We start from the raw sequence: 6,201 nt of genomic DNA, 5'->3' as shown, positions 1-6,201 counted from the left end.
TTATATCTGTATATGAGATTTTATTTTTAATTAAATTACCTAGATGTTTTATTACCAAATTATATTGCTTATTAGCTAGAAATGGCAGAGGGTAGAGTTGATTTAATAAAATACAATTTTAATTTTCCTTTTTTTTTAAAATTCAATATTTTTACTTGACTTAGAGATACAAATGAATGTATTTCCTGCTCTAACAGTGATGTATTTTCTGCTGAGTTTATAGCTTTCCTGTTTTTTATTTTTATCCTGTTTTTTGACATTCCATGTAATTTCTAGACAAGCATATTCACAATCAGAATAGTTTTATTACATTTTCTTTTCAGATGGTTTTCTGTGATTTTATCCTTGTCATCATTTTATTTTTTTGCCCCTGTATCTGAAAAAAAAAATGACACTGTGACTTAGTACTTCAATTTAGAATTGAATTGTGCTCCCCCTGCATATATATATATATAAATCCTAACCCCTTAGTACCTTATTAGAAACAGGATCTTTACAGGGGAAATTAAGTTAAAATAAATTCAATAGGGTGGATACTAACTGAATATGAATTTGTTTTTGCAATGTTTCTATTTATTGAATTTATTGGGGTGACATCGGTTAATAAAATTATATAGATTTCAGGTGTAAAATCTATCATACATCATCTGCATATTGTATTGTGAGTTCACCATCCCAAGTCAAGTCTCCTTCCATTACCATGTAGCCCCACTTTACCCTCTTCTAACCCCCCCAACCTCCTTCCCTCTGGTAATTACATACAGTTGTCTGTGTCTATGAGTTTTTTGTTTTCTTTTTTGCTTAATCCCTTCACCTTTTCTCATATGATTTTATTTAGGAAAAAATTAAACACATATATGGGCATACCTAGGGAGAAAACAATGTGAAAATACATGGGAATCAAACAGTTATATAATTAAAGTCATGCACCTACAAGCCAAGGAACACCAAGGATTGCCAAAAAACATCAGAGGTTAGAAGAGTACAGGAAGAATTTTCCCTTAGAGCCTGATTGTGGTGACACCCTTATCTGGGAGTTCTAGCCTCCAGAACTGTGAGATAATGAACTTATTGTTGCTCTTAGCCAACCAGCTTCTGACACCCTGTTGTGGCAGCACTAGTAAACAAAACAGTTACTAAATTCTTTATGATAGCTCATATAATTTTATGAAAAGTTACTTTAAAATTAGCATTTTTTCATGAAGATTCCTAAAGACCAGAGGCTTGAAAACCTTCTGGGGTCAAATAAATATCTAATAATCTAAGCATTTGAAAATATATCAATTTATAGTAGATCAAAAACATCTTGCCTCTCCAAATTTGGTTCAACATCCAAATGTGAAATTCAAAGAGATTTTTGCGTTCCGATACTCATCTTCCCATGCTTCTATACTCAGTTGAGAAGTTTCTATTCAAGTTTTACATTCCAAGGCAAAATTCATGGAGGCCATTATCTAGCTAACTTATATTTCCCAATAATTATTGAAAACACAAATGATCAAATAATGCTTTTGTTTTTGTTTCTGTTTTTTTGTTTGTTTGTTTGTTTGTTGGTTGGTTGGTTTGATTGTTTTTTTGGCTTGAGGATTCAGTGTGTGGTTTGACTACAATAGGTCTGGCTTGCTGTGATAGAAAGGATACAAAGACTTCCCTCATGCACTTTACCCTGTGTTGTTATTGAAAGAATAATATTAATTTCATGGCAAAAGAGATTTTGCAAGTAAAATTAAGGTTACCACCCAGGTAGGCTTAAACTAAACACATTAACCATTTAAAAGCAGAGAACTAGTAGCTTTAACTGGAAGTCAGAGAGATTGGAAGAGTGAGAGGGATTCAACATGAAGGGGGTGTTCTATAGCTGAGAAGGGGCCAAGGGGCAGGGACCTGAAAACAGCCTCTAGTTGTTGAAAATGACCTCTTGGCCAACTGCCATGAAGAAATAGAGACCTTAGTTTTAATGCCAAAAATAACAAAATTCTGCCCACAACCCTGATGAGCTTAGAAGCAGACTCCTTTAAACAAGCATCCAGATAAAAATACAGTCTGCCTAACATTTTGACTTCAGCCTTGGGAAACATAAGCAGAGAATGCATTTGATCCCACCAGGATTTCTGGTTTATGTAACTGTGAGAGGATAAAATGGGTGTTATTTCAATTCACTCATTTTGCAAAAAAAATGTTGCACAACAATAACAAGCAAATGCAATTAATTTTTATTTCTCTGAACAAAATTTAATTTAATTTCACTTTTCAAATAATTACTATCTAAGCTGGCAGTAAGAAGTGTGTGAGAATACGTCCATCTATTATTATTATTATTATTATTATTATGTAAATAAATATTACAACAGATATTCTAAATGTTATATAATTTTAAACATCTTCTATAGACACACTAAAATCTCCTAATGCCAGGAGCACTTTTTATCCCTCTCCTGTTTCCACAGTATGTAGCAAGTTTCTTGAGTCAATATATATATTAAACAATAGGTAAAGAATTGACTTGTGCAAATTTAAATTCTGTTAAGGCAAAGTGTCTCTCTCTCTCTCTCTCTCTCTCTCTCTCTCTCTCTCTCTCCCTCTCTCTCTCTCTCTCACCATAAGAGTTAGCTTAACAAGGAACTTAAATAGTCATATGTTTCTGGGAAATGCACATTGTATTGGTTATAGTATGCTAATTGCCATAACGTATATATCCCAACATATATAATGGTTCAAACAGTAGACATTTATATCTCCCTCATTTAATAGTAAAAGAGAGAAAATTTCAGACAGTGGTAGGCTCTCTTTCATGTGATGATTCAGAGAACTTGACCACTTCCATCTTGTGCCTCCTTTAACTTCAACTGTTATTCCCATGGTCACCTCATTGGCAAGTCACACTCTGGTCTGAACCAAGAAAATAACAGAGAAGTGCAACTGGCTGTTTTTACAGGCCAAGTGAATACATGGCCTATGTCTACTCATTTTTCATTAGCTAGAATATAAACACTTGGCTATATTTAATATAAAAGATGGTGAAAATGTAGTCTTTGTTTATAACCAAGAAGAGGAAATGGTGCTTTAGTGAAGAACAAGCAGATTGCATCACACCACCTACCTAGTCACTCATCAGTTCTTACTGTCCATATTTCATCTTCAGGATCCATCCTTCAGAAGTGAGGGAAACACAATGGGTTACCCTGTTACTGTATCTAACTAAAAGTCAATATCCCTTGTTAGTATGATGTCCTCTCCTTTAAGTCTGGCTATGGTTCCTTTTGATTATGTGACCTTTGAAATAAAAGTAATGTATCCTTCCTTTCTGATAACATCCAAGTCAATAGACAACGGTGATGAAAAGATAGAAAAACATTGAAAACTATCACTCGAAAAAGAGAAATGGAAAACCAAAGTAATAATATATACCTATCAATTTTAAAACTGTTTTGACAGGCATTGTAAAGGCAGTTACTTTTGCAGTGGAAGAAGATCTTTGTGTAGAATGTTAGTTCTCTCTGAGAAGAGCTCCTGTTTGCATCGTGCTCTGTGGCCCTTGGCTCTGCCCTCTTGGACTTACAGTACTTCCTTATTCATCATCAGCCAGGATCTCATCTGAGGTGTCCACTTGAGAATCTTCACTCTCAGGGAAGGAAAACATATTTATAATCATTTTCTGACTGTGTAAATTTGGTGGTCCTATGATTGCGCTTCTTGTGAACTCTTTAGTAATGCAATAAATAAAAAAATGCATTAGACTTCTGAAGTTCTACATTTTTCATCAGTACCATGTTCTCATAACCAAAGAACTATCATGTAGTTTTCCTATCTTCTTTATTTTTGCACCATTTGGTGGTATAAACTGTAAACAAAGTGTAAACTTAAATAAATATTGACATAGGTATACATCCATGAATCTAGTACCACAATTAATATAATAAATATATTCATAACCCAAAAGTCCCTTCACACTTATTTATTATCTCTTCCTCATCTCTTTCCCATCTTCACTCCAGACACAAATGTCAAGCAAACATTGATTTGCTTGCTGTCGATATAGATTGATTTTTTTTCCTCAAATTTTAAATAAATATACTTACAATGTGTGTACTGGCTTTTTCCATTCTTTACAAATATTTCCTCTAACAAATAAGGCTGCTGTACATATTTACACATCGTTTAAACACATATGCTTTCATTTCTATTGTATAAAAGAGAGAAGCAACAGCTAGTTTATAAGGTGTATATATAACAATTTACAAAGAAATTTACAAATTATTTTCCATAGGGTTTACACCATTTTGCTTTCCTTTCAGAAACGGAAGAGTGTTCTAGTTGCTCCACGTTCTTAACAAGTGACAGGGTCAGTCTCTTTACAGTTAACCATTCTAATAGTGGCATTGTAATAATTTATTGTGGTTTAAATTTGCGTTTCTTTCTCCAATGACTAATGATGTTGAACATTTTCCATGTGACTGTTATTCCTCTTTCTTCTTTTTGAAGTGTCAGTTCAAGTATTTGCCCATTTTTTATTTGTTTGTATATTTTATTAGTATTTTTACATTTTAAAAGGTCTTTATAAAATCAATATTCAGCCCTGGCCCAGTAGCTCAGTGGGTTGGAGCCTATTCACGTGCCAGCCAGGGTTATGGGTTGGATCTCTGGTTGTAGCACATACCAGAAGCAACCAATGAATGCATAAACAATGGAACAACAAATTGATATCTCTTCCTCAAATCAATAGATAAAATTTTTAAAATAAAAATAAAAATTCTTTATGTAATTTTTTTCTATCAAGAATACTTTATATTATACAAGTATCATATACACAACAATTAATTTGTGAAAATTTACGGGCATGGAGGTCAATTTGAAAACTCCACGGCACCCCCATACACTGTACTGCACACTACTATTTGGGATCGGCCCAACAGAAATGAGTCATAAAGTTACGGTTTTGTGAGCAGAGAGCTTCAATTAAATAGAATCTTTCCCACCAAGAACAGAGCCAGAACACAAACCATCCAATTAAAAAACACCCAGCCTGTGTGGCTCACTGGTTGAGCATCGACCCATGCACCAAGAGGTCACCGCTTGGGTTCCCGGTCAGGACACATGCCCAGGTTGTGGGTTTGATCCCCAGTGGGGGGTATGCAGGAGGCAGCCAATTGATGTTCTCTCTCATCAATGTTTTTATCTCTCTCCCTCTCACTTCTTCTCTCTATATAATCAATAAGGAAAAAAATGTAAGAAAAGAAAAAAATGGAAAGCAGACCTGAATAGACACCTCTGCAAAGAGGAAATACAAATGGCCAAGAGACATATGGAAAAAAAGTGCTCAATGTCCCTATTTATCAGAGAGATGCAAATTGAAGCAACAATGAGGTATTACCTCATACCTGCCAGAATGGCTATTATTAACAAATCAACAAGTACTGGTGAGGATGTGGAGAAAAGAGGACTCTCATACACTGCTTGTGAGAATGTAGACTGCTCTAGCCACTATGGAAAACAGTTTGGGGTTTCCTCAAAAAGTGTTAAAATTGAACTGCCATTTGATCCAGTGATTCCACTTTTAGGAACATATCTTAAGAAGTCTGAAACACCAATCAGAAAGCATATATGCACCCCTATGTTCATAGCAACACTATTTACAATTGCTAAGATCTGGAAACAGCCCAAGGGCTGAGTGGATAAAAATGCTGTGGTACATATACACAATGGAGTACTATGCAGCTGTAAGAAAGAAAGATATCTTATCCTTTGAGATGACATGGAGGGACCTGGAGAGTATTTTGCTAAGTGAAGTAAGCCAGTCAGAGAAAGACAAGTATCACATGGTGTCACTTATATGTGTAATATAATGAACAAAATAAACTGACAAAGAAAACAGATCCAGAGACATGAAAGCAGGGAACACTCTGAGTAACCTCAGAGGAAAGAGGTGAAAGGGGACAGGAAGAGATAAACCAAAGGACTTATATGCATATATATGCATAACCAGTGGACACAAACAACAGAGTGGTGAAGGCAGTGGGGACAGGAGTGGGGAGAAGCAGGTCAATGGGAGAACAAAGGGAGCACATCTGTAATACTTTCAACAATAAAATAAAAAATAAAAAAAGAACAGAGCCCAGGATCTTAATTCCTAATACTCTGCGTACATATGAATAAAACCTAAGGATGTGTTTTAGATGACCCCATCACTTTTATTTATTTAAA

Source organism: Molossus molossus, unplaced genomic scaffold (genome assembly GCF_014108415.1).
Source record: "Molossus molossus isolate mMolMol1 unplaced genomic scaffold, mMolMol1.p scaffold_m16_p_9, whole genome shotgun sequence".
Classification (NCBI taxonomy): Eukaryota; Metazoa; Chordata; class Mammalia; order Chiroptera; family Molossidae; genus Molossus; species Molossus molossus.
This window is presented reverse-complemented; position numbering follows the sequence as displayed.